The sequence below is a fragment of the Gallinula chloropus genome (genome assembly GCF_964237585.1).
Source record: "Gallinula chloropus genome assembly, chromosome: 10".
NCBI classification, from domain to species: Eukaryota; Metazoa; Chordata; class Aves; order Gruiformes; family Rallidae; genus Gallinula; species Gallinula chloropus.
The window spans coordinates 1783704-1793747 of record NC_140095.1 but is presented as its reverse complement, the minus strand read 5'-3'; the positions used below and the strand labels follow the sequence as shown (position 1 = coordinate 1793747).

At 45.5% G+C, this 10044-nt stretch overlaps 1 pseudogene across 1 annotated transcript in view; it reads right to left on the bottom strand.

The window, feature by feature from the left end:
* Nucleotides 1-580: 580 nt before the first annotated feature.
* Nucleotides 581-10044, bottom strand: part of LOC311195307 (nischarin-like) — a 441558-nt pseudogene continuing 432094 nt past the window's right edge. The window contains exons 9-15 of the transcript in view: nucleotides 9690-9758; nucleotides 9104-9289; nucleotides 8775-8903; nucleotides 8258-8371; nucleotides 7346-7454; nucleotides 4056-4192; nucleotides 581-1966 (exon numbers count right to left, since the gene is read on the bottom strand). The product of the transcript in view is annotated as a nischarin-like (transcript). The remainder of the gene's footprint in view (nucleotides 1967-4055; nucleotides 4193-7345; nucleotides 7455-8257; nucleotides 8372-8774; nucleotides 8904-9103; nucleotides 9290-9689; nucleotides 9759-10044) is intronic.

The following is a 10044-nucleotide window of genomic DNA, read 5'->3' as shown; positions in this document are numbered from 1 at the left end:
AGAACTCCGTGTCACTGAAGATACGATAGCATTCGAGGGTGACCACGGCGGTTAGTTTAAGGGAAAGAGTTTTGAAGAACAGATGGTCTTCTCTTATTGGGCTTTTTTTTTGTTTTTAATTAAAAAACCCCTCCAAACAAACTCACAACACAACAGAGCGATGCACTAAGACTCCCTGATTTCTACCAGTAAAGGAATTAACTGGCAACCCTCTGAGCCTCCTGAAGTACTTCCAAAATCTTCCTCAGAAGGGGAGGAGAAGGGTTCATCTTCAAAAATTCAAACTTTGAATGACAGCGGATCACCCACCCACCCCTTGTCCAGTCCTGCTCTCTAAATGCAGTAATTAAACACGAGTTTTTAAAAGAACATTGTATTCACTGCAAGCAAGGAGCTGAGGAGGTAATAGGACAACAAGATTCATGCTCATCACTTTTAGTTATTTGAACCGAGAACCTAAATCAGACCTGATTAAAATAGGAACTCAAACCCAGATTCAACCAAAACTGGAGATATTAAACAAATACAGATGTGACAAGAGTCGTGATTCAATTATTAGGAGTCCATCTTTTAATTGCTCATTAAGATGACAGTGTGTATCTTTGCCTACATACATTTAGCAAAGCCTTTTCACTTTGACAGCGCATAAAATTACCCACGCCAACTGTATATCTCTTACTCTTTATGTCAACTTTAGAGTCGCTGGTTTTTCATTATCCTCTTGGCCACAAATTAATAAGGAGGAACAAATTTAATAGCAGCCTCAAACCTTTAGAGATTATCTCAGCCTTGTGTATCTGTGCCAGTTAAATTGCCATTTCTTTCTGCTTAAATTTAATGTGGTCATCTTGATACAAACACACACATATTTAACGCTGCTCTCAGGGCACAGTACTGGCACACCGAGGGGCTGCTCTGAAAAGCTGACGTGGAGCTCCAACTTGAACTTCTCCAACCTCATCACCCTCCCTTTAAGATGTGACAAATGGTCCTGGAGCACCTCCCCTACAAAGAGAGGCTGAAGGAACTGGGTTTGTTCAGCCTAGAGAAGAGAAAGCTGTGGGGGGACCTCACTGCAGCCTTCCAGTCCCTGAAGGGAGCAGAGAAACAGGACTTGGTGCAGGAGTTCCTGGACACAGGTTTTCTTCCCATAAACAAGGTATGTTGGGAAACAACCTTTTATTTCAACATCATCTGCTGAAATGCAATTCAATTCCCTAAGCTGGCAGAGAAACTCTGGGAGGTTTGCTGGTCCACAGTACAACAGGGAGCTTGCTAACACTGACGGGTACTGTTGAGAGCAACGCATGTGTAAACAGGAATAAAAGTCTTGCAGGTTCTGGGGGTCTGAAACAACAAACAAGCAGTTGTCACCATTTGTCAGCTTCAGGGTTAAACAGATTTCTGGCAGGAGAAAGCCAAGTTCCAGAAGATCAGTATATGGAAAAGACAGCACCAGCTTCAAGGCAGAAGGGATGTGCTGGCAATTTCCTCTCAATTCCTGACAAGGAATCTCAAACACAGCTGGCAGATCTTCAGTCAAAACCAAACAGGAAGCAAACTGCTTGAGGCCTTTACGAATGTGAATAGAGAAACTCCAGAGAATTTTGACTATTGCAACACTCTCCACTGCTCCCTGGTCAGAGGGCCGAAGATCTGAAGTAGTGCTGAACTCAGGAGTCTCATCTCCTTCGTGAAGCCCCATTTCAAAAGAGCCATCTTCTTTGTCTGTGGTCTTGGTGTCACCCAGAGGGCTCCCTTTCTCCTCTGTAAAGCAGGAGGGGGGGGATCTCTGCACAGTCTGCACTATCAAGGCAGAAAGGTGCTGGGTAAAATCTTGGTTTGTGGCAGTGTGTGACATACAATGAAAAGGCAAGATGACAGTGTTACAGGGGTCAGGCACTGCACGCTGTTCTTCCTCTGAAGGATCCAAACTGCAAAAGAGATAACAAGGCAAAGTACGAGCCTGAGTTTCAAAACAGTCACAGCTACCTACAGCTCATGGTGCTGCTGCTGCTGCTCTGAACTTTGAGGTATAATCTTGTTACTGCAGTTACATCAGCCTAATTTCATAAAACATCTTAAACAGTCAAGAATGCATAGGTTGCAGTTGTATTCATTTCTGTATTTCTTTTATACATTTACAGCATTTAGTTGATAGAAATATTCCTAATTCATATTATTCCTTTGTCCTGCCACTGAATTTTCAAGATGCTTTCAGATCATCTTGTGTCTATACATTGTTTTGTCTGTACATAGTAACTATTTAATTTGTTAGATCAAAAATAGCATGGCCAGTAGGTCTGGGGAGGTGATTGTGCCCCTGTACTGGGCGCTGGTGAGGCTGCAGCTCGAGTGCTGGGTCCAGTTCTGGGCTCCTCACAGGACATGGAGGTCCTGGAGCAAGTCCAGAGAAGGGCAACCAGGCTGGGGAAGGGGCTGGAGGGCAAATCCTCTGAGAAGCAGCTGAGGGAGCTGGGGGTGTTCAGCTTGGAGAAGAGGAGGCTGAGGGGAGACCTTCTCCCCACCTCCACTGCCCAGCCAGGAGGGTGCAGAGAGGTGGGAGATGGTCTCTTCAGCCAGGGGACAGGAGATGGGACAAGAGGCAATGGGCTCAAGCTGTGCCAGGGCAGGGTCAGAGCAGATGGGAGGGCAAAGTTCTTCCCTGGCAGAGTTGTGGGGCTGTGCACAGGCTGCCCAGGGAGAGGCTGAGTCACCTTCCCTGGATGGGTTTATAAAAAAGGGTAGATGAGGTGCTCAGGGATCTGGTTTAGCTTGGGACAGGAACAGTTGGACTTAATGATCTTAAAGAGCTTTTGCAACCTTGTGATTCTGTGATCTTCATACTGTGCACAGCCACTGGTTGAGAGGCTGGGAGTGTGCAATTTATCAGAAGTTAAAAATAAAGTGTTCAGCTCATCTTCCATTTCCCAAACCCAACAGGCACTTTGCAAATCACTGGCTTGAAGCCACTGACTTTATTCCAGGGTTCAAAGGTTACAAAGACTTTATACTCTTACCACTGATTTCGCTTGAAAACAACTAGAGGCAGCGTGCAACCAGACACACTGGTTTGCCTTAAAGCCGGGTTTGAAATGCACCATCCACTATTGGGACTCAAAAAGCTGATGGGGGTTTAAGCCAGAGCTCAGGAGTCTCACTTACCACATCTGGGGTCACTTCCATGTGCTTTACAGGAATCCAACAGAGAGGCAGGTGCCTACAGAACAAAGAACCATCAGGCAGTGGCAGCTGCTGCCAGATTTCAGCAGAAGTGAAAAGCAAAGTTAACGTTGGCTCCTGCTTTTTAAGGCCAGCAGCTCCCTGCTGAGTCCTGACTGCTGTACCCGTGGGCAGCTGAACAGCTGACCTGTGAGGATGCTGACACACCAGGTTTTTAGTTCAGGCTGGGCACTCTGAGGCAGCCAGGAACGCAGTGAGAACAGATGTGGCCTGTAGGCCTTTCAGCACACTACAGACTTCAGCAGCAGCGCACAGCCAGGCGAAAAGGCAAAGGCCCTGGAGAAAGCCCAGCCACGCTGGCAGCAGAGGCAGAGTCCCTCAGGGCTGGCTGTCTCATGCCCTGAAGCCAGGCATATGAAGGGCATTTCCTATATCAAAAATGACATCACAACGCAGAAGTTAAACAGCTGGAGTTTGAAGGAGACCAATTAGGCCAACACCTATTGCCAGAGAGAAGGTTCTTCCACTCTCTGAGGAAGAGACCTGTCTTCCAAAAGGTGCTGAACTGCTCAGTTCAGAGAGCAGTTCAGCATCTCAGAGCACACTGAATGAGACACTAATGCCAGGTAAACATCTCAGTCCTGACAGCGACAATTCTCTGCAACTCTGGTGAATTCAGATCATGCACTCACTGTACAAGGTGGACCAAACCCACCACTCAAATTTGGGGCTACCTCCTTTCTCAATTATAACAGCTCAGAGAATGAAAATACCGTTGCTGTGGATTACTATAACAACATAAGTTTAATATCAGAAATTAGCTTGAAAAAAAAACAAACACTACCACATTAAAACTGCCATAAAATAAACACAAGTGTAGCAATTATCTGATTTTTACATCCAGAGTCTGGTATTTCAAAACATCTCTGGGGAACTGTATAGTCTGTAGGAGTCAAACTACCAGATTGCAAAAGACTGCTGGCTAGGACTGTTTCTTCACAAATTATTTCTAGAAGAAATACAAAGACCTTTTAAAATTGCTGAAGTAAAACCAAAATGAATGTCTAACAGTGTCTGTCAAACAACTAGAATTAAGATTGCATCATCAAAATGTGACCATCAGTCATTAAAGCTGCAGGGTCTCTTCACAGAACAGCCAGGACAGAACAAAACCAGGCACAATTTTAGTATCCATAAGTGCACTGGAAGGTGCACTGAAGACTGCTAAAGCTCATTTTTTAAGCTAACCACCAATTTAAATCTCAACATCTTGTGTGAGAATTCTCCATGTGATTTAGTTTTAACAGAACTGGTCCATTTCCTTGAAACTTGCCCTGAGTGTTACCAAAGCATTGCCAGGCTGGCAAAGCCACAGCAGAGCAGTTTGTGAGCTTCACAGCATTCACTCCCATTTTTGCAGGCGTCAAGCAAACAAGCAGAAGATCTGTAAAACCTTTAACCTGGCTCAGAAGGTCCTGTCCCTCAAATGCCACTCAAGGAAATGATCTTACCTCGAGCCGGCCCGCTCACGCGTGTACAATGTACGTGCAAATAAACAACAGAATTCCAATCACAGAATCCCAGCCTGGGCTGGGCTGGAAGGGACCCAAGGATCACAGAGCTCCAACACCCCTGCCACAGGCAGGGACACCAACCTCCAGGCCTGGAGCTACACAAGGTTGCCCAGGGCCCCAGCCAACCTGGCCTTGAACACCCCCAGGGATGGGGCACCCACCCCTTCTCTGGGCAGCCCCTTCCAGCCCCTCACCACTCTCTCTGGAAAGAACTTCCCCCCAATATCTGTCCTAAACCTTCCTTCCTTTAGCTTTAATCCATCCCCCTTGTCCTGCCATTGTCTGCCCTTTCAAAAAGCTGATTCCCTCCTGTTTCTCTGCTCCCTTCAGGGACTGGAAGGCTGCAATGAGGTCCCCACAGCCTTCTCTTCTCCAGGCTGAACCAGCCCAGCTCCCTCAGCCTCTCTCTGTAGGGGCCCCTGCTCCAGCCCTCTGATCATCTCCGTGGCTCCTCTGACCCCTCTCCACAAGTCCCACATCTTCCTTGTACTGGGGCCCCAGCTCTGGACACAGGACTCCAGCTGGGGCCTCCTGAGGGCAGAGCAGAGAGGGACAATCCCCTCCCTGTCCCTGCTGCCACCCCTTTTCTGATGGGAGTCCAGGATACCATTGGCCTTCCAAGCTGCAGGAGCCACTGCATGTGAGCTTCTTCCTCAGGCATAAGAACTCCTGCCTGTATCTTTCTGGATTGATGGCAAAGTTTAGTAGATGACACCAAACCATCTCTCAGGCAGAGGAAGCACAAGAGAGATTTACTGCTTGAACAAAGCAACCGTGTTAGCCAGAAGGAAACTCAAATTGACAAGAAAACCAGAACAGGGCAGCATTATTTCTGGATTTCTCTTCTCTATATATGTTTAATCTTTGCCATAAGCCATTTGGAAGACATGTTTAAGTTGAATAAAATGCTAGTGAAACAGATGGTGTCTAGAGAAACTGCAGAGAAAACAATTCACAGAAATAGTGCATCAGAAAATGAATTCCATTATTCCTGATTTCAGGTCTAACAATGAAATAAATTGCCCAGCATAGCTCCATTTTTTTAAAAATAGACTTCTCAAAATCAGTATTTTGAAAACAACCCTTGATAGCTAGGTATGTAGCAAAGAATTCATTTCTGTTGTTAAAGCTGAGGACTGTCCTAATCCTGTCCTACTCCTTGCTATCCCACTATATATTAATATATTTATAAATATCCCACTATATATTTATATCCCACTTTTATATTTATTTTTATAAATATAAAAGCCCTTCCTCAAGACTCTACTACAGGAATCTTATGGAAAAGGACCACAGTCAGTAACCCCAGTCTTACACCAGTTTTCCTGTAAAATTCCCAAGTAGTTCAGAAAGATCTTGGTATTTTTTCCAAGATTCATGTGCTCCTTAAACATTTGCAATAATGGAAAAAGATGATTGATCAATAAGTAACACCTAAACAGTCACAGCCACTGCTAGCATGCGTCTTTACAGCTAGCCCTGCATAAAACCCCAGGCTGCCCTATAGCCAGGCTGTCTCACTCCTGCAACTTCAATGCTTGATGCTTTAAAGCCAGCGTTGGCTTAATTTGGGAGAACCTGGCATTTCACCTGGAGGTGAAAAGTTATCCAGAAGGGCTCCAAAGGCAACTCAAGCACATAAATAGCAACTAAACCTGCATCTAAATTGCTTCTCCTTTAATTTAAACGCTGTCACTTCATTTTTACTGAGTGATCTAAGACCTCTACTGATTCTGCAGAAATGCCAGGAACAGACTCTTTCCAAAGACCTCTTCCCCCACCCACCAATTCACTGGTAAGAGTAAGCTGTTTCGCCCCAAATTATGGAGACTGTCATCACTTTTCTAAATGGTTACAAAGTCGTCCCCAACCAGATATACCCTACTGCATTTTAAGCTTTCATTCAGGCAAAAGCAAAAGCATCTTTATCTCTTCTCAGACACACATGAATTTCCCAGTCAGTCAGTCCCACGGGCCCCTGCAGAAGATGCAAGACACGCCACTGTTCTACGTTCTAATGCAGTGGGTACCCTTGGTTGAAGCATCCAGTGAAATGGGATTTTCAGGTAAGGTCAGCAGGTGCTGTGGAACACAACAGTGTGCTGAAATCACAGGCTCAGTCTGAACCCAAACTCCAGAACTGCCTCTTACTCATCTCCTTTTCTGACCTCCATTCTGGCCTGACAGAAACACAGCCCTTGCCAACAGCAGGAATGGAACAGATGCTCCAGCTCCCCTTGTGCAGACCAACAAGCAGAGAAGCAGTTTTAGAACGTGCCTACAGATGCCACAGTTCCCATGAAGGCATGTATCTAGACTAGCAAGAGAGATACAGTCCTCTGCTGCTGCTTTCTGCAGTAAAAGCATCCCCGTGCCCCAACTTCTGTTCGAGTTAATTAACACCACAGTGAACATCAGGGCAGCTTTGCCAGGTCACATGGCACTTGCACTACGCCAAAGCTGCCGGGTCTGTCTGCTCTGTCTTGATAAGCCCCATATCCCTACACAGAACATCCAGGTACATCAGTGCAGCCCAGAGACGCAGAACCCAGAGGCTCAGCCCAGCAGCAGGATACATACATGATTACCTTGGCTGGAGCTGACAGGACGAGGCAGAGAGGGAGAGGAAGGACGAACAGGAACAGAAGAACAGTTTGGTTTGGAGCTGGCAGCGGTGAGCCTGGAGTCCTCACTGATCTAATAAAGAAAGTAGGCAATAGTTAAAGAAAAATCCTAAACACACGGGACACGTCAGAACCTGAACTGCACTAAGTCTACAAAGATTTCCCAGTTTGAGTAAAAAGAACATTAGTACCAAATGTGTTGGGTTTCTGAGGGGTGCCACACGTTGGTGCTCACACCCTCTCAAGTTCCCATTTCCCACTAAGCAGAATTCCACTAAGAATTCGGTTAGAGAAGTCATTCTGATCACTGATCCCTGCACTGACAAAACCAGCAGCAAGTTTCACAAACCACAACGACAACAGGATTCTTAGGCTGCAGGGGCATCACAGCTCCTGATAATACAACTTATTTCCAGAACAAGATTAACCCACTGCACAGCAGACAGGAGAACAGGACAATTCAGACTTCTGATCCTTTCCCATTGCTCAATACTCGCAAGAAGAAAGTCTGGGAAAATCATTTCAGTCCTCTGCAACACAAGCACTGATCTCACACCTCAGCACTCTCTGTATAAGATGGAAAATACAGCTGTTGAGGTCAGCTGCATATTTATTGTGTGTACCATTAGGCCATTTTCTCTTTTCCTCCCACTTCCTCTATCCCAAGCCAGCAGAAAAAGGAACATCCTGAAACTGCATTGAAATCTAAATAGGAGAAAGAGGTGATGTTCAAACCTCACACTGCAGTAAAGCACAAACACTGCACACACTTCCATGACAAGTGAGTTTAAGGAATTCTGCTCAAAGCCAATCTGGAGAGGACTCACAGGCTTCTTTTGTACCCAGCACGTTCTGCTCTCACAGCACCCAACTCACCTTTTTATCAGAGCTGCTCAGTTTGTGTTTCACCTCCTTGGCTTTCTGAATGGCTTTCAGCACTTCCACTGTGTCTGGTTCCTTTTCTGTGGTGATAGTGTTATCCAGACAGACCTAAAAATGTTAAAAACATCCAGAAATACAGAAAACAAGGCAGCTCTGTAACTTATTGTTACTTATGTCATAAATAAATAGTTTGATGCAGATGCTGTGCATGTCTGTAACCCTGTAAACAAGGTAATGACCACGTCAGACCTCATGACTTGAATGCAAACTCAGAAGTGCTTGGGAAGCTCCACACCCCACTGGCACAAGCACCTTCCAACAGGAACACCCTGTTACCCAGTGAAAGCAGGGCAAGCTCTCCCTTAGATCTGAGGAGCACACCCAGCAGCGTATACATGGTTCCATTCTCTAGAGACGTACTCCAACCCCCACTAAAAACTCCTCAGGCTTGTAGAGCATTCACACAACTTTCCTTACCAGGCTTTAGAAAGAAAAAGCTGTTCTTACATACCTCTGAAGCCCTGTCCCCAAACTGAGCCAGTACTTTGGTCCCATAGTCAGGGATGATGCTCAGTGGGTTGCTGGATAACACCACCTTTTCTAAGCACGGGAGGGTTCCTATATTTTTTACTTCATCAATCTGAAAGTTTTTCAGTAAAAGGATGAATACACAGATTGGCTAAATGAGAACACCACCACAGTCTAAGCATTTCTTGACTAAATTACATACAAACAGTAACCAGGAAAAAAAATTCTCTCCAGCCACTTTATTTGCACTTTCACCCTCTAACAGGAATCACTTGTGTTCTAAAGCAATCTGACACTAAAATCAGTAGTTACCTGTTCGATTTTGTTGTTGCTCAGATCCAAGTTGACTAAAGAGTACAGCTTGTTAAGACCACACAGCCTTTCCAGCTGATTTCCTGCTAGATTCAGAGTTTTGATGTTTCCCAGTCTTGTGTGAACACCTTCCAGCGATGTCAGCTTGTTGTAGGATAAGTCCAGGTGAACAAGGTTGTAAAGATGCTACGAGAGCACAGAAAATCCAGGTCACACACCAATTTGCTAAAATTGAACCATATCAAAGGCTTGTCCATTTGCTCATGCTGGATGCTGCCCAGCTGACAAACACAACATGAACTTGCTCATTACACAGGATTAAGCCTGCAGGAAAGGGAACTTCCTCCACTCTATTTTTCCCAAGCCATTGACACAGCCAGCAACGACTGAATTTAGTGAAGAACTACATGTTGCATGTCAGTGTTGGCAAGTAAGAAATGCACCCTTACGAGGGCTTGATGCTAGGAAGCTATTTGGGCTTAAACTCTTCTCTGCAAGATGAGTGGCAAAATCCTTTAGCAAAAGGATTCTGTCTTGGAAGGTCCTGGGCAGCCTGGCAAACATCACCTTCAAAAGCATCCCTTACCTGTAAGTTTTCTACCAGAGACACCCCATTGTGACTCAGGTCCAGGAACTCAATCTTGGGAATTAATTTCTAGAAGGGAAAAGGTGCACATGTTAAATGCATTTTAGCTTAGAAACCTGGCTGTACTTCCTTCACCAACCAACTAACAACTAACAGGCAAAGGGCAGGAACTCTCCAAGGCACAGACCCTCTTCTCAGCTTTCAGCAGTAAAAAGCGTTCTGCACCCATTCTAGTGCAGCCAGAGTGCAGACTCCTGCTCGTGAGAGAACCAGATTACTCTGATGAGCACGGTCACGTTTGCATTTGAAACCTGGGTTCTCACTGAAGACAAGCAAGTTGCCCCCAGTTTAGCCC